The sequence below is a fragment of the Nyctibius grandis genome, chromosome 3, assembly GCF_013368605.1.
Source record: "Nyctibius grandis isolate bNycGra1 chromosome 3, bNycGra1.pri, whole genome shotgun sequence".
NCBI classification, from domain to species: domain Eukaryota; kingdom Metazoa; phylum Chordata; class Aves; order Nyctibiiformes; family Nyctibiidae; genus Nyctibius; species Nyctibius grandis.
The window spans coordinates 53,224,551-53,244,120 of NC_090660.1; the positions used below are offsets into that span (position 1 = coordinate 53,224,551).

Genomic DNA, 19,570 nt, shown 5'->3' on the forward strand with positions numbered 1-19,570 from the left:
CTTTGGAGCTGTACATGAAAAACAGTATCAGATAAGTATCTGTATCTGATCAGCTGCCTTAGAAATTACCAGGTGAAAATAAGAACATCATCAGAGGTCTAGCAGTGCAGATACAAATGCTAGACATAACCATTAGACTCATAAGAAAATTCTTATATCTTTACAATTGATGCTGCTGAAATGTTTTCATTACATCACCATTATCCTGCCCATTTTAGAACAGGATATATTTAACCACTGAATGTATTCAAGCAATTGGACGTAACACCTACAGCTCGTCTGAGTGATTACCTCGGGTAGCTGGAGGAAGGCATGGAGCTGAAGCAAGAAGATGAATTGTTACTATAAAAATGGAAGGAAAAAGGATACAGTGACCATGTCCAACTTACTAATAATTGGCCTAATTCCATGTAATAGTTACAAGCTATTTAAACAAAACAAGGGCTATAAAACTTAGTGTTCAATACTAGTCCTACAACCCTGCTACCTGTACATTTGACAGTAAGTCATGTTAAACTAATGTTTACTATTAATATGGCTTTTTGCATAAAGCATTCCTAACTCTGCACTCCCTGTACCTTCCTTTCCATTTCCATCAACTTTCCTCTATCTTTTCAGTGTACAGTGCATTTGTACTATTAAAACAACAATACAATGAGTTGGGTTTGAGGAATGAGGAAAATAATTATGCAACAACCTGATTATGTCCTGCTTCAAGTTACTTTAAAGATTACATTACGCTTCTGTTTATAATCTCTCTACCCTGTACCCAACAGGCAGTTGTCATTTTGGAGGTCTGGTTTACAAAAAGCTGGGTAGCCAAGGGGTCTTGGTTTGTGGATAACAGAGAATTTGGCACCATGGGCTCCGTGCTGAGATGCTCGCTTCCAGTGCCAGCACACCACCTACGGCCCGAGGCAGGAAAGCTAGGGAAGGAAGGGGCTGAGCAGCATCGGGCATGCTGCACTGGTGCTGCAATACAGCAGCAGCGCCTGACCCAGACTGAGGACCCGTGTGGAGCCACCTGGAAGCCTGGCAGTTGCAGCTCCTTGCAGGATCCTGGCCAACATCACCACCCCCTGGGGTATCACGGTGTTACTGTGAGAACAACTTTGGCCTTTACAGCTGAAAAGTCACCCTGCCACTTCACATAATCACAGAATCACAGAATGGTTAAGGGTTGGAAGGGACCTCTGGAGATCATCTAGTCCAACTCCCTGCCAAAGCAGGTTCCCCTAGAGCATGCTGCACAGGGTTATGTCCAGGTGGGTTTTGAATATCTCCAGAGAAGGAGACTCCACAACCTCCCTGGGCAGCCTGTTCCAGTGCTCTGTCACTCTCAGAGTAAAGAAATTTTTCCTCATATTCAGATGGAACTTCCCATGTTTCAGTTTGTGCCTGTTGCCCCTTGTCCTGTTGCTGGGCCCCACTGAGAAGAGTCTGGCTCCATCCTCTTGACACTCGCCCCTAAGGTATTTGTAAGTATTGATGAGATCCCCGCTCTGTCTTCTCTTCTCCAGGCTAAACAGACCCTTTGAACAGATGCTTTGTACCATGTACACATCTGCAAGGAAGCGCAGAAGCTTGATAAAAGCTTACTTTATCGAAAAAATCCACTGAGGCCAATTTTGAATCCTGGACAACTTCTAAAGCTCCTAAAAACAAGCACCGAGAAGGAAGTTGAACTTCCCAATCTGTCTTCTCCACCCCTACAGTTAGTGGAAAAAAAAAGTGGAAGATTTATGCAATAGCAGCTGGAGAAGGCTGAAAAGGTATATACAAATAAGGCATAAATATCAGAAACCCAAAGCCAGTTGTCGGTTCAGATTTCAGAATGTTGTCTTTTCTCTCTTTTTTTTTTTCTTTTAAAGAGAAGATTAAAACTACCGTTTCCAACTTGCATGTAATCTGTGGAAATGAAAAGCAGGAATCATTCGTTCTCTAAACAGGGAGCCATCACTCACATGTTTACGTAACGACGTACAGCGAGCAATATATTGGCACGTCATCCTGTGGTCAGGCTGTGAACGCGGGTACAAGTTTTGTATTTTCAGGGAGAAAAGTAGCCACATTTTTATCCTTTTGCTTCTTCTCTCCCACTTCAAACCTGAGGGCTTCGAGAACAACAAATTCCTTACCAGATTATTTTCCCCATCAACCTGTGTGTGTCTGTGACATTGCAGCTCAGATGCTGGGAAATGCTCTGAGATGGAGTGTGCCCAGCACCTGTCCTGAGGGCGAGAACCACTTTTGTGATGGCCTCTAAGGATCTGACCTTTTTTTTTTCCCAGGAAAGTCCATATTAAACCAAATTCTAATATAAAAGGTCTTCATACTATCGCTTGGGAGAGTGAATGCCCTCAGGAGGTACTGCCAGAAGGATCTAAAGTAGGGCGTGAAGAAGAATAAGGACCTTTCACTTTAGCCTGTGGGATATTGGCTCTGCAGTGGGATGAAACTCTCAATCACACAGAGCTGGACATTTTTCAAACAATACATCTGGGAAGCTTCACTAAGTGATACCAGACCTAAACTGCAAAGTTACAGGCAAAACCCCAGCTCTGTGCAAAGGAGTATCCTATAGAATTACTGTCTCTGCCCAGTACGTCAAAAAATGAATTTTTAAATTAACGGTATAGTATTTTAAAAAACTCCCCTACAAAAAAACCCCTTCCCCTACAAAAAAAAAACCCCTAAAAAAACCTTTGTCCAAAATGCCGTTCAATAATAAGGTGCACTGTAGTTTAGTGCAAATAGAGTGAAGATTAATTAGGGACTAGACATTTTATTAAAGTAATCATAAAACCAGAATCAAACCACAAAGTTCTGTTGTTTGGTTTTCTACTTCCAATTAAATGGGATTTCTGATCCCAAATATCAGAGCGCAGGTATGGCAGCCAAATCTGTGGGCATTTATTTTAACCAAATAAACACACAGATAATTGTTAATCTTATAATCGCTTCACATTGTTAGTAACCTTCTTAATTAGATTACAAATAATCCAGTCCTAACACCAGCACTATAACTACTGATCTCTTGCCCTTAACAAATGTCCGTCTTGCAACAGGGTATCACACATCAGATTTCAAAGCACCCGAAGTTCACATTTCCTTCAGAAAAATACTTATTTTGCTTTGTGGAGGGGCACGTTGACACAAATTTTAAGTAAATCAAAAAAGTACACCTTTACAACATAACTGCGATGACATTTTGAAAGCAAAAGCCATTCATTGATTAGGCAGGTGCTGATACTTCTCTCATTTTACAAGATGCTCTTTTGAGATTGTCTCAGTGCTACTCATATTCAAAAAGCAAAAAATAATACTCACACTTAAAGGAACCATTTCTGACTGTGGTTTTTAAATTTCAGTATTTTATCAAGTATTTCTAATACCTTCAGCACAAACCCTTGAAAGCCCTACAACAAACGGAAAACAAACCAAGAAGTGTAAGTAATAAACAACTGCACATCTTTAAGACATACATCTTCATTTACCGGTTATGTGTGGGACCTGGGGCTGCTCTGACCTAAATTCAGACCAAGCACTGCAACGCGCTTCTGAGCAGATTCGGTGTCAAAACATTACGTGGACAAAAGCCAAATCACGAAGTGAGGAAACGGGGATGTTTCCAACTGTTTTTATGCCTTTTGCTTGTGTATCTTCCCATCTCAGCACTGAGAAACTGTACGATGGGCTCCACCATGACACTTTGGGGTAGCCCCGGGCTACCTCTGCCCTTCCAGACAAGACACGGATGTTACGTAGACTGGCAGCCCACGCCAGTAGGAAAGAAATGATGTCCAGAATTAATCTGAAGCATACTAAAGGTGCATTGAAAAACTGCTGACCTATTCTTCAAAACTGACACCATTTTCAAGGTGAGTAATTTTCTCATAGAAGCTACAGGTAAGAAGGAATTTTAATAACTGCAGAACAAATGTAGATAAAATAAACACAAACAAACGGCAAGATATTCTGACTATGGGGCACCTTTATACTTTCCTGCACTATTTTTTTCTTTTGTCAGAATGATTAAATATTTCAGATATACAGAGGGACTAAGAAATTCAGTGCAAGAAAAGCTTTGATTCTACTGACACTCACCCACAAGCATAGTTTTAAGGATATAAGTAATCCTATTGAACACAACAAGACTTTGGAATTCAATGGGACTGCTTATTCGCTTAAAAGATCAGTAATGTGTGCAAAATTTTGGATGTCTGGAGCCTGAATGAAGGTTTTTTCCTTAAAGCAAATGAAGATCCCACTCTTTGCTTGTTGCAGCCCAACTTCAAACATCGTAGTCAGAGAATTATGGTCCAGCAACATGTGACATTGCACAGCATGTTGCAGGTACAGAGGTGGCTTTTTATTCTGGGGAATGATCACACCTGTATCATTCTCCACAGGTGTAATTATCTTGCTATTAAGAGTAACCTGTAAAGAGATTTTTCTAAAATCCAGCAGCTTTAGATACAGATCATTAGCACTCTCTGATATCTTCCAAGTAGCACGCTTGACAGAGGATATAATAAATGTAATAAATAACACTTTACATAACGGCGGTTTTGCCAGCACCTGGCCTATGGGGACTGTCAGCGTACAGTGTGACACCAGCACCGACAGCCTCCTCTGCAACCTCCGTCAAGCCACCAGGAATAAGCCAGGCTCCAGCTTTACCTCCTAGAGTGGCACGTTACATCTAAAATACTTCTCAGTACAATGTGGATGAATTTAAACAATCCTACAAGGACACTGGAACAAAGCCACAACCCAGCTCACTTTCTAGGAAGTGCCTGCTACCTCTCCAGTAACTGCCATGGGCAATATCATCTGCCACACCAACGCCAGGGGCTGGTCTGTAAGCTGAGGGGGCCCTGGGCCACACACTGCTTTATAAAGCAAGACCTGCACACCAATTTGTGCAAACAATTTGGAAAATGAGTACTATGCCATGGACATAATTTGCTCTCATTAATGCTAACTTATCCTCTGAGAAGAACAGCCACCCAAGTGCTACAACGTACCTTAAATTACGCATGCAGAATTTGTTTTCCAACGTAATTGATCTTCTTCAGCAGTTCACCTTAAAATATTTTCTGTTCTGGCAAGGAATACAACACCATGCAACACCCATGTGATGCTTAATTACAGCAGGAGAATAAAAAAAGGACCAGAAAAGTGAATTAAGCTATAGGAACTCACTCCTTTACACCCCTGCCCCACATGTATTCTTTTAAAAAGTGTTTTTAAGATAAAATCTGTTTGTATTGAGGATGTGAATGACTACAGGCTTTAAACATAACAGAAGAGAGAGGTACCTGGAAATAGAACACAGGAGAACAGCACTGGTGACCCAACTAGACTTCTCTGCATTTACCGCTTCAAACACACCTACACTATTTATCACCAGAAGTCTGGTAACAAGATGGCTAGAATTAAAATTTAGTATAGATACCATATAGACACCGAATGTCAAGGACATGCCTATGTCAGCATAACACTGCAAACAGAATTCAATACTACAAGGGATTGGAAATAAAGTTTTACAAAAGAGCCAGTGCATTGTGGCATCATAATTTCTATTAAAATGACCAATGTTATAAAACAAAACATGACCTACAATTGTTAAGGTAAGGAATGGAATGCAAGATATAATGAGAAACCAACGGATTAATATTAATAAAAATAATATGGTAAAACTATACCTAACGGAGAAAATTAATTATGACATGAACTGAAATACAGCTGGAACATTTTGGAGGACACAAAATGCATTTCACATAAACCTGCAACCAACCATTTTTAGGCTGTGCATACATTAATTGCTCTACTCTTTCTCTACAATTGTCAATAAAACCATTTACCTAGATTAGCACCAAACCATCTTTAAGATGGCAAGATGTATTTTTTTCTAATGTTCGTCAGAACATACAGTCAAGTGATCAGGACTGCCCCAGCTAGCCACACAGCATGTTTAGAGTTATATGTATACACACACATCTGGATCAGTGTTGAAGAGCTTCATTCCCTTATTTACATCATCCACTGAGCATCTGAAGGAACACCTCTGAACCCAGCAGTACAAGGAAAATTCTGGAAGGAGCAATTTAGATAGGAATATATCAAAATTGAAGCCATGAAAGAAGGAAAGGTTTGCTTATTTATAGTACAAAGAAATTCCATCTGGTAAGGCTGTGGGGTTTTTCTTGTAGAAATTAAACAGGAAATTATCTCTCCTCCTCCCCCCCCTTATAAAGCAAGTCATTTTCATTTATGATGCCAAAAGCTTGATATTTGTAGATTTGGCTGCCATCAGTCGTTAATCAGCCTCATAGCGTTTATAGGTAGAAGGATCTCTTCTGACAGATACAGAAAACAGATTCAGAACCAAAGCCAAAAATTATATAAAGACAGACATATAGATACACATTTTAGCACCCTGGAGTACATTTCCAAAAATGAACTAGTCAAATGGATATCTTCCTAAAAAAGCTGATTGCATAAGCATAATTACACTAAACACAAGTACCTGCACTATCTCCCTGCACATTATAAATAGCTCAAAGTTATATTACACAGTCTTATTCTAAAAAGCTATTGTTCTAAGTTCATGCCTTCTCTCACAATCCCTTCAAAAAAGGCCCCTAGCCCTCACCACTACCCCAAGTACTATTTTCCTGATGTTGTTAACTTCTTAGAACCTGAATACATTATTTCCCCCTTGCAACCCACATTGATTATCGAAAGAAAAGACTATTCCAGCAGTTAATAAAGTTGCTTAACCATATTATTCTCTCTAGATTACAATGATATAGTACCACTTTTTAAGCAATTCTGATATTTCTCTATTAATTGCCAGGATTCCTCTGCTTGCTTATACTTCTAATTTTGTACCTCAACAACTTTTTGTCATCTTGGAACACCAACTAAGAGAGGTGCATATTTCAGGATGCAATTTATTGTAAGTGCTGGGGCAAGATCTTCTTCAGAAACCTTAAAATGAGACTGTTGAGCAGGATATTGAGTTGACCCAAGGATCCAGAAGACCCTCCTGCCCAGTAGTAGCCAAGGGCAGCACTACCTGCAAGACACACACAGAGCCAAAATGCTGGGTTTTTTCCCCCTCCTGTCTTGCTTTTTGACGTAAAATCCCATTTACTGGATTTGTGCAAAAAGGGCTGAATTTCATTTTATCAACAAGTAGAAAGTGAGCATAAAAAGAATAAAAAGGAGATCAATTGGCAATGCCAAGCATTAACATATAACGCTGCTTATCAGTGCTAAGGCACCACTCAGGCAATCTAAACGCCATTGTAGATACCACAATATATACATATTTTTCATTAAGTTGTTATATCCATCAGAGTTATGCAGCTGCCTGACACAAATTCTAATTATTCTGTCATTAAAGGGTTAAAACCAGGAGGCAGACCTAACCCCAAGGAGGAAGCTCTTGTGTCAGCAAGAGCAGTTTTGCTGTATAATACAGGCATGACAATGCTGTGGGAGGGGACCCTTTGCACAACATTTTGCTGACAGCAAAGGCTTTGGTTAGAAATTGAGGGTATAGGTGAGCTACAGTTTGTACTGATGTTGATGACAATCCAGATAATATCACCTCCTTGGCTCCACTTCTGCATGTTGGTTATGACACTGTATGCACAGTATGCAATTCTTCCTGTACGTGGTATATAATGATAAATGTAATCTATTAAAAGTAAACCAGCTGATATTACTTAAAGCTACTGAAATAACAGACTACATACTTCTGAGAAAATGCAAACGAGAAACAAGCAAACAAAAGACAATCCATAACAGGAGAAAAACACTTGTATGCTTTACTTGATATACAGTACACAAAATAAGCATCTTTGTGCTTCCTGTTATGGCAAAGTTTATTACGTATTTAATCCCATAGGGAACGACTTAATTTTTGCTCCACCCATGTTTTAGATACTTGAATAATGAAGTAAATATGCAGCTATGAGCTGACTCTACTCACAGTGAAATTAATGCAGCAACCTCACCTCCTGCCCTAGAAGGCAAAGCACACTTTGCAATTTACCTTTAAAGTTCAGCAAGGTGTGCGGAAGCTGCATCACATTTGCAGAATAAGTAAGAGGGGCTTTCCCAATGCGCTAAGAAGTAGAAGATATTATTAAAATCTAGTATCATTATTTCAAATGATAACAGTTGAGAATAATGCTGCAAGATGTATCAGGCAGCTAGAAATGAAGAATGAGAATGAGATAAACATCAAATATCAAAGAAAGGATAGTTCGGATAAGGAAGAGGAAATGCTGAACTAGAACTTATGAAACCTACATTACAGAACAAAAAAAGACACCCACAGGATAGGCACGTAACTATGGATAAGAGAAAATTATAACTGAGACATTATCCTCATGGTGATCCACAGGCATACAGAGAATTGCCACAGACATCTACTGAAATTTAAATTAGCCAGCTCAATTATGGATAGCAGTATATCTGCTATGTCAAGGCTTCAGCGCCCAAGCCCAGTATTTTAGAAACCTGGCTGTATTTAAGCTTTTTCTGTCTGCACGGGTGCCCAGACTGGTTAGGTTAATGGCAAGCTGGCTGTGTCCAGACGGGCTGCCATCGCAGCTGTAGTCAGGGTCAAAAGACTCAAAGAGCCTGAAAAGGAGCTAGCAAAAAGAAAGAATCCAGAAAAAACTTCTGAAAGACATACATCAGAGAAAAGTTAAGACTCACGTATAGCAGCTTCTTTACAAGAGACTGTGGAACAAGAAAGTTACAGCTGTTACGAGCTGATTACAAATACTATGGCTTTGAAAAGGTTTTGCAACTATATATAAGAAGCAAGTTTTCATCTACTTGTATTTAATTCACTATGTAATTAAAACAGTCCTATAAGCCAAAGTTAATTTAAGCAGTCATACGTTAACCCAGCAAAATTTTCAAGAAATCTTCTTCCTTTTTCAATTATACTGCCATATGTTAATATGTTAGCTTTTTATAATTTTTTTATTTACATACATAACTGACCTGCTGAAAGATTAAATTTCATGATTTCCCCGTAAAGAAGCATCTGTTCCAAGTTTCTCTGTAGACAGCAGATTCCCAGCAACTATTATTCTTTTTAACCTGCGATTTTTTTGCATCACTAAGAGCTCAATGCAATTATTTCCTAAGCGTGCCATCTCTGCTCTACGCTTCATTCAGCAAAAGCTGTTTTATAGATGCCTCAGCGGTGAGCTGAGCTGTAGAAGCTGTAGTTTGCGAGCTGGATGTGACGTACTGCTTGGCTTCCTGATGCCTTGCAGGCACACCATTTTATTTATTTTGCATATTACTGATAACACTGAGGTGCGTGTTTGAAAGGCCCAGTGAGTGGGAGGTTCCCCAGCCTCCCTGCCTGCCTTGGTTTCCTCACAGGGCTGGGACAGGAAACAAGGTGGCTGCAACACACGCAACTCCCCAGCCCTTCGTAAGCCGCGTCGGCGCTGCAGAGGCTGCTCAGTTCGGTCACAAACATGTAGGTGATCACTAACTTCTGTTTAAGCACGGCAGATTTGCCGAGAATAAACAGCGAGTTATTTATTACAGAAAACAGACATTGTTTGCTAGCATCGGTGAAATCACAATTAGATCTTGCTCTCCAAATTCAGTTTTTCTGAGGCCTAAAAACACCACAAAATTTCTAGCTGAAGGCAAACTTCTTTCCTGTGATTTGTAGTTACTTCCAATCAAAATGTTTTCAGCTTATTTATTTTCTAAAGTTACAACAGATGCTGGTAGGAGCCGTTCTAGCAAAACCAGACATGAGAACGTGTTGCAGTTTGCATTTTAAAGTATTTTTTTCCCCACGGTATTTGAGATGGGAAAGATGACAGGTATTGGAACAAGGAGGTGGTCTATCTGTGCAAGGGAATGGTGTGACAAAGAGCAAGCAGCTGATACTTAGGTCTTTATTCAGAGTTATTTATGGCCATATCTTCTTGTCGTATCTTACGGTAAGGCAGCATAGGACACTTGAATTCTCAACTCAAGCAGCAACTGCAGATTCAGCTGGACATTCCCGTGATTTGGCTATAGGCATTTGAAAATATTTATTTATTACCAACAGAAGAGCTGTTGCATTTTTCCTTCTATATAAAGTGAAAATTTCTATAAATCATATCAAATATATTTGCTACCTTTTCATAAGAGAATGTTGAACACAGAAAGGGATTCTGGCACAAAAGATCAAAATACTTTCTTTAAAAAAAAGAAAGGCTAATGTCTGAATAGTTTACAAACACTCGGCTCAGAGTCCACGTCTTTAGCTTTATTGAATGAGTTAAGATATGCATGGAACAGGCTGCCCAGAGAGGTTGTGGAGTCTCCTTCTCTGGAGACATTCAAAACCCGCCTGGACGCGTTCCTGTGTGATATGGTCTAGGCAATCCTGCTCCGGCAGGGGGATTGGACTAGATGATCTTTCGAGGTCCCTTCCAATCCCTAACATTCTGTGATTCTGTGAACAATCTTTAACAATTTACTGCTTCTACTCTTTTTTCTTAGCTTTTCCCACACCCAACATTATATTCTATGTTTTTTTTTTTCCTGGCTGCAACTTGTCTGAAATACATCGGCTGAACAAAAGTGTATAGCCAGTAGGTTAACAGCTCCTTTTTGACATCAAAGTCTGTTAAACCTACAATTTCAGGAAGAGTCACAGTCCTTCCCTGCACCTATGCAGGACTTGTGCCATGTTTGACATGCTTGAGAGCTCACCCATATTGGTGTTCTTTCCAAACCCTGGTGCTGGCTTGAGCAACTTTTCCCCCAGCTCAGGGGAAAAACCCTGTCAGGAGCGGCGGGGAGGTAACAAGAGGGACTCACTGCTCTCAAGAGTCCGTTTGTGCCAGTGCTGACACAACTTACATTGATGTTTGCACTTGTCTTTAGGTGCCTGTTGTGTGTTAATCTCATCTAACCCTTTTTTGCATAGGCTGCTGTTGTAGGGAAATCATATTATTCAGCTTTCTCAGGCTGACATCCTTTTTCCCAAGTCACTTTTTCACAGCTATTTGCATTTACTGTAAGAGCAGCAAATACTCTCCCATTCCCCAGGCTCCCAAAAGAGAAACTCCAACAAATTCAAACCCTATAGTTCATTAAACTACATGCACTTGCAGGATCGACAGAGGATGCGTCACCTGGACAGATGGTTTTCAGGAACAAGGGAAGCAGCTTTTTTTTTTTTTTTTAAACTATCAATTGAAATGAAAATTTTCGACACCTTTTTTAACCTTCATAAAGGTTGTGTCTCAACTGCTTGAGTAATGATAAACTGACGCTGTTGACTGTGATTTTAAGTAATAGTCTTGAAATTACTGAGTTAGAATATATTTGTGCCTTCAAAAGCATGTGGACACATGGAAACCAAAGCAAACGTAAGTAAAAGTTAATCTTTGAAAGGTTCAGTGAGTATTTACTCAGGTTACTGTATAGTTTCTGGACAGATACAAAAAATGCAAAAAAATCCACAAAATAATAAAAATACTAATTATGAATGGAAACCTCATAGTCAAATATGTCAATCCAATTACTGTGTAAGAGTAAAGTATTCGCTCATATTGCTCTTCTGCTTGCTGAAAAGCAACATCTCACATGCTGTTAAAGCAGTGCTTTCACAGCAAGGACATCCCCGACGCAGTGGCTCTGAAGACAGCTGCACCTGCTTTTGCCATGCTCATGTATCTTCAGACAACAATTACACTTGATAAAAGACACAGACAAAAAAAATAAAGATTTCTAAATAAAATGCCTAATGGTAAGGACTGCATCAAGCGACACAACGGGACACCAGGAAACACTGAATTCTTATTACGCGCCCATGTTTGCAAAATAGGAAAATCTCCTAAGAAACGCAGTTGGTAAGTCGGTGCATTTTGTTTCTCACGCGAGGATTTGATTCGGGTTTTTTAGGTACCTGCAGCTTGTTTTTTGACAGCACCCTTGTTTTGTTTACAGCGCATTGCTGGGATACTCCCTTTGATTCAGCCTGACACACGTGACGCTCCGCCAGCTTCTGTTCTGCCGTGCTGCTGCTGCTGCTGCACTAAAAATAGCTTCCGCTTGCTTTGGCTCCACATCTAATTTATGGAAACTCACAGAAAAGAAGGCCCCTGTTAGTGGGTGAGCGACGTACGATTTTGCAGCTTGTGCTGTTAATCTCCCTCAGCCTCTTGAAATGCATCATTGAAAATTTAAAATTTAAGCCTGCAGTTAGGGGGAAAGAAGATAACGCTTAATAAGCTTCATTTATTTTTAAGGTGGTTTAATAGTAACTTAACTGAAAATGTAAAACAGTCAGACTAGGCTATGTAAAAATGCCTACAATTTAGAACAGAAATTTATAAAGGGCTATTAGTGCCCACACTTGTTTAGGGAAAGTGCCGTAAGGATCTTCTTAATTATTTTACAAATTACAGTAAAATTAATAACCTCCTGTTTGCTATAACAGCTTTCAGATGTTCTATATAAACCTCATTGTGCTGTAAAAGTAATCGTATAAATATGTCCTTCAAGAAATGCTGATTTTACACACTTTGCCACAAAATCTGCCTCTGTGTGAAACAGTATTTTGCATGCATACCTCAACACAAATCCGACAGATATATTTCTCTGAAAAAATCGAAGTCTATGTTAAAATTCAAATGCCAAAGCAAGTTCAAGTAAGTGATTATTTTTCTTTCTACAAAAGAAGGGGCTTTAATTTTCTAAAGTGGAATTTTTCAGATATTCATTTGTAGCACCACATCTAGGAGTGTCACTGGCTGCGCTGGAGCTAGTTTTAAGTGAAAACTGAATCCGAAACACGGATAGTGTAAGTCTGGCATCTGTATTAATGCAATATTTTTTTAATGGCATAAATCTGCGAAGGCAGGAATGCTGAAGTAATGAATACAATTTCCAAAACTGAAAACAAATGCCTGTTTTTCTTTAAAAGTTTTTAGGGGAAGTAATGGAAGACGATAAGGTAATTGGGATTCAGATTTTATTTCAGATGCAAACTTTTAAGTTAAGGAAAACTTCAGGTGGCAATCAGCAGCTTCAGTGGAGAGAGATTCCAAGGCTTTAATCTTGTAAAAAACAGCAAATAAACTGACTGGCTTTGTCCAGAAAGACTCCCTGCGTAAATTTAGCAGTCTGTTTGCAAGCAATCAATTTAAGGATTGGTATCTAGACTGTTATCCAAGTAGGGACATTACTTAGCAACTACCACGGCTAAAAAGGAATTTTCATAAGTCTCGAGAGAGGTTATGATTTATTGACCAAAAAACTCCAACAAAATCCCGAAACCAGTTTAGGCTGGCTACAGTTAGCTGTTAGCTGCTTATGAGTTACATGACTAAGTAACGGTCACAGTGAGCCTATATCAACCTATTTACGCAAAAAATACTGTGTTGTGTTACTGTTAAAAGGTCTTTAGCTGAACAATTATTAACTTCAATATGTCTTTTAGGCAAACCCTTATTTTACATCCCGCCATGGAGGAAAATAAAGGGCAAACAAAACCCTGTCGCACGCATACGCGTTCAGAAGAAGGGTATAGTCTAAGAGAAGAATGAAAAATAGCAGCTCCGCAGCAGAGGTTTTGTATGCAACTGTGTGTGATGGAGAGGGAGAGGAAGGGAGCGAGGAAACGGTATGATTTAATACTCGCAGGAGTGTCATTTTCCTTTCTACCGTAACTGTTCAATTTTTCTGTTTTCAAGGAGTTCAAATCAGAGCTTTAAAAGCCTGTTTTTGTATCTAGGGCATATAAACATGAAATTCTGTTTACATTCTTAATTATAAACATGTATTGAAAATCCCAGGTCTATCTCCAACCCCAAATCAGTTCGATAGCATTCAAATCAATGTTTATGGTCTGGCACTTGTTGCCTTCGCAGCCTTAGCTCTGCACCTCCATGCTGCTGATACAAGTGGGAAGCATGAAGTCCCTCAGCCTTGCACCGTAATTGCTAGAAAGCAAAAGAGAGATGGGGTGTAGATCTAAGGTTTTAAGCTTAGGAGAGGAGAGAGAGCAGAGGCAGCCATCCCTTTAAACATCTCACACCCTGCTCTGTTCATCTGTCCTATCAGCGCTAGGATAACAGCATGTGAACGCAAAGCTCGACCCTGCCTTAATATAATTTGGAATGTTGCATAAGTGCTTGATAAACAAAGCAGGCAGCTAGAAATGAGATAACCTAGCCATGTGTATATTCAGCTGACTGCTTATTTAGATACCCAGCTCATATGCTGTGACTGTGATAAAGGGAAAGAAAACGGCCGTAAATACCAGCCTCTAAAGGCATTCTTGGTTCTTTTAGGACATCTCAGTTTTTAACACCATGTGCAGGATAAACATGTTAACATTTTAAATATGGCCAGATTACACTTTTTATTTCCTTTTTCCTCCCCTGCTTCGGCAGAGTAAAATAGTTGGCAACACAGGAAGCGTTTCAAAACCATTTTCCTACCTATCCATAGCTACACAGGGTAGGTCACATCTTTAACATGCACCTTTAAAAACGTACTACAAACTAAATGCTACTTCTCAGCATTGCAAAGTTAATTCCAGACAATAATTAGGATGAAGTAGCCAGATGCATTATCTAAATGTCCCAAAATACATGTACAATGTCATGAAAGGTCCGAGAAAAAACCCTCAGACACAACCTCTAATGTATACCTTTCCTGGCCAGGTGAGAAACATTTAAAACAATGTTAATTGCATCTGTTGTCTTATTGCTGAATGAAAAGAAAAGCATGAGGCTGTGAAAATAAAGGCCATGAAAATAAAAGCATGAAAGCAAACTGAGCCAGCTTCACATTGGTAAACAATTATCAAACATAGTATGCTTCTAGTCAATTAAAAACATACTTCTAAAAAAGTTTACAAATAGCTTAAAACAAAGGCATGCTGCTCCAGAAGAGCAGCTAGAAAAGCCAGGGAAAGAAAAGAAAGAATGCATGGGAAGTGCTGATAAAAAACCCCAAACAAAATGAAACAAACCAAGAACCCCAAATGTGAGTTTAAACATAAGCTACACTTCTAGAAACATTATCTTAGCTGTACTAAAAATATACATCAAAATGCCCACTACTGCTATCTGAAGCTCCCTTCTGTTGGGCCCTCTTCCTTTAGAGCAAACAAAGTCATAGTAATAGCTAGCTTTCCTCCCACTTCCCCTGTGAACAAGATCCGCTGGTGGATACAAGCGGTCAACTGCTGCCACCAGTTCTACAAACTTCCACATTTCTCTAATCCTATTCATTGTCTTGCCTTATTATATTTCTAAGTGGTTTAACAGCACATGCCAGTATTTTTCATAACTCCTTAGAGGGGCGGCTGTTACTTCTCGCCCACCACCATCTCAGGTCAGACAGCAGGCATCGTCCAAAACTTACACATTTCTCACAAAGTCCAAAAGAAAAAGAGAATCCTGATCTTTTATATTCAATACGATTGGATTTGTACTTTCTCAAATATTACAACTCTTTTAGAACCACAAACAACTTTTGGCTGCCCTATATTAAAAAAGGGAAGCACATTCTCCCCAAAAATCTAGATTTTTATACATGTGTCCCTAACTGATGGAAGGAAATCGCTTGCCATGAGATTTATCTTGCAGCTACAAAACACACCCTGTGGCCATCTGGTCATCTGCTACAGAGTTTGGGTTGACAAAGCAAAGGGATACAGAGACATGTTCAACCACCTTCCTTCTGGGCCAGAGAAAGGCTTTATCAACCACAATTCTACACCTCAGTTTATCTCAGGCTCAAGTGTGGGGAGAAACAGAGACCAAATCTATCTATGCATGCAATTTTAAAAGCTTGCCATAGGTCATCTAATCACCTGCATCAGGATGGGTGAGGAAGGAGTTTTTGAAGTGATCTGAAGGTTCCTCAACAGAGAGAATGTTATTTTTTACTGTAACTTTGGGATTGTGTGGCAGAGTCCAGTTCTGTCAGAGGACCAGGCACCCCTCCTCAGAACTAAAAGGTCTGGTGGCAGCTATGAATATCACCTCGAAATGTGGTTGAGAGACTGGCTGCAACAGCAGATGCGCCAGGCACGCCTGAGGACTCCCATTTTTATGTGAGGTGCAGGGACACCTGAAGACCCCTCCCAAGTTCACATGTTGTAAGCAGCAAAATAAAAGCAAGTCAATGCAGCATGCACGGTGTAGCGTACCACGCAGTAAGATTAAAAATAAGATGCACCACATTTGTGAATTACAGTGATGTTGGCTGCTGCAACTCTGTGCAACGTGCCATCAGTATTTTCCGTAAAGAGCTACTGTGTAATTCAAATACAATACCATTTGTGCTATGTTTTTTGGCCCTCAGAATTTATTCTAGTAGAGCTACCTTTGAATTTCCAGAAACATGTCTTTTCAGAAGGACTGGCCGCCACACATGCACAGATCAGCCAGTACATGGGCAATGCCTCCTAATATCAGCTGGAAAATCCACAGTAAAAATAGCAAGTACGGTCAAAAATCTGGTGACAACTCTGGGAACTGCTCAAACACGAACCTTAAATACTGACATGATTTACGCTGGGACTACTCACTGCGTGACAAAGAAAACAGTATAAGCCTCACCAGTGGAAAACAAGTTTATGTTAAGAGCTGTTATCATTATTTATTGCTTTCCTTCCCAGTTCTATCACATCACAAATAAAATATGCATATCTTTTTCTCGCAGTTTTCAACTACCAACCGAAGCAACTGGAAGAAAATACTTATAAGATGATGAAATATTATACGTCAGTGAACCCCTACGTTGTTTGTGTTCTTACACCATAATGGATTCCCCTATAAAAATCAAAGAGATTTTTAAAAGGTCAGCTCAAGCAACGGACCTAATTAAAAAAAAATAAAGAAGACTGAGCCAGCTTAAAGAAAGGCTATTTCTGAACTACAAAACAAAGAAAATAATTTGTTCTTTAATGATAGGCTTTTCAATTCTTACGAAAAGTGCCTTTTCTTTCTGAAAGTCCTCTCCTCTAACTGCAAGGAGATTTTGCTGCATCTGTACTGGCTGCACGAAGAGATATTTCAAGGGGGCTGCTCCACTGCTAAGAATACAAGAAGTCCCCACCACAGCTTGTGGGTGGGCAAGATTACTGAATATGTTTCTCCAAGGCCTTGTCTGCACTAGAATGAGCCTTTCTGGAAAACCCTCTCAGGAAGAGCTCTTGTATCAGTGCAGCCGTATCGATTACGGGTGTGACTCTCCTCATGCTCCTCTTCCAATAAAACCTTAAAGAAAAAGCCAAGCCTTTCTGTAAGGCACAGTACATCCAGGTCAATTGCTCAGCATGCCTAAAATGGACAGATGGCAAATGAAATTGTAATATAATTTCACCAGCAGGAAACCAAATAGCATATATAAACTTAGCCATCAGTCCTACAGAAGGACACTCCGTTCAAACACTGCCTACCTGCACTGTATTTATTAAAAGATGCCTTCCTGTATCTATTCCAAATGCAATAACCATGGATTATATAGTGTTATCCATTTTAGGGACAGATTATTGTATCTAACAATTCAGAGCCCTGAATTTCTCCCTAGGCTGCTGGATCACTGGAAATCCACGGCAAATAGCCCCTGCACGAACTCCTTCTAGGAGATAAGGTGGTTATACTGGTCTGCTGCCTTCACCGATGCTTCTGAAATGCAGCCTGAACTAGCTACTGGGTAACCTTTTGAAGACAATATTCTTCAGCGAGTTAAACACACCTGTGTGCTTTCTTATCATCTAGCTTGGCTCCTCTCAAGCATTGTCCCTGGAAGATGCTCTTTCTATTAAGAGCAGCAAAGACTCCTAACTTTGGTTCTCTGTGTTATGTTTGTTTTACATAGTCTAAAGCAAACAACCCTCAAAGTCATTACTGGAAAATATCTACATAAATATCTACATTGTCCCTGACAGTGCTACAAGCATTAACATTAGTCATAGACTTACCACGTTTAAAAGCTCTTTGGTGTACGTATTTCACAATGAACAACTCAGATTTTGTCTACACTTGGCACACAGTAAAAACACATTGACTACCGAACACAGTTTTACTGTTAGTATAGATAGGGAAAATGGTACTTAATGACGTTTGAATTGGTCACAGTTTACACAGTGGTTCTTACGCACATTAAAGACAAAACTGTTCGCTAACCGTTTTTCAGCATGATGTATTTTCCCACTGTGGACTCAGAGTTGAGCTTGTTAGGGAAAAAAAATGTTCCTCAATAATTTTCTCATTTTTTCCTTCCTGTTTTAGGGGATCTTGCAACAACCTGTGCATCACAGATTAGGTCAGCTAGTTATGCTGCTTATGTTCTTTATTCTAATGTAAATATTTTTCTAAAAACTTGAAAACATCTGCAATATTAAACAAAATAAAAAAATTAAATTATCAAGTGGAACTAAAAGATTTTGGCCATACTAATTTTACTTTCACTAAATCTGATTATTAGGATTCATATCCCAGTTCTTACAAACTTATAATTTGGTCTCATCTAAAGTTGTAGTAAAACAGAGCAGAGTTCATTTGATGTGCTGTACGAAGAGAATCGAGAAGGACCAGACCTGTATCTGTACCACACCAAACACTTTCCAGGAAGTAATGAAGCTGTACTGATAGTTTCTAGACAGAATAATGATGTTTTTGGCAAAGAGCGGCTCTAACAATTATTTCAGAGCAATCAGAAAGACAAACCAATACCTATGACAGCCTTGTACTGAAAAAGCCTGTGACTCCTCCACAATAACCATTAATATCAAACACAGTAACAGCTTTTACAAGGTCTTAAGGAAGGCACTACCCTTTTCATTTCACAGATAAGTAAACTGAAATACATGGATAAAGTTCCCCAAGGCCAAACCAGGTAATGCATTCTCGAGTAAAGCTACATCTCGAGGCTCTACATCTCGAAGCTCTTTTTCCTGATCTAGTTTGCCCTTTTGCTTCCCCTGTGTAAATAAGGAAGACAAAAGTCATAAGAAACTGAAATAATGCATAACAGACACCAAAAATCAGCAAGATACATGATTACAGCCTGCTGCGAGCAGCTCACAAATTGAGGAGAATTCAAACAATAGCACATGTTCTGTGATTTGGACATTGAGAATTCCCTTGACTCCTATTCCTGTGAGCAAGCTATTGAGAAACACTGACATTTGGGCAATAAAAAAAACACACTAAAAGAACACTGATTTCCCAATACAACTGTCACTGTAAACTGATTCCCTCCCTCCATCTCCATTACTGATTTGTCACAGCTTCTTTAACCAGTACTGACAACAGGCCATTCACATCACTGTGCATTGTATTGCACGGTTTCAGATTGATCCTTAGAAAGGCATCTAACTGTATCTCAAACTACCAACAAGGAAAATACAAAGCAATATGCCATGATTTCTGAGAGAGAGCAAGGGCGGGGGGGAAAACGGAAAGAAGAGGAGGAATGCTTTCAATTTAGTTCTATTCTTCAAATATAACAGAGTATTACAAATAGAATAGCCAAAAGATCC

At 39.5% G+C, this 19,570-nt stretch overlaps 1 protein-coding gene across 3 annotated transcripts in view; it reads right to left on the reverse strand.

Moving 5' to 3' along the window:
- The window catches only part of GNAL (G protein subunit alpha L), a 198,719-nt gene that overhangs the window by 26,773 nt on the left and 152,376 nt on the right, over positions 1–19,570 (reverse strand). Inside the window, exon 1 of one of the 3 annotated variants that reach the window (XM_068395777.1) lies at positions 9,037–9,112. The exons of the other annotated variants lie outside the window; for them this stretch is intronic. The gene's annotated coding sequence lies outside the window, so the exon portion shown is untranslated. Of the gene's footprint in view, positions 1–9,036; positions 9,113–19,570 lie in introns of those variants that run through there. 3 annotated transcript variants of the gene reach the window in all.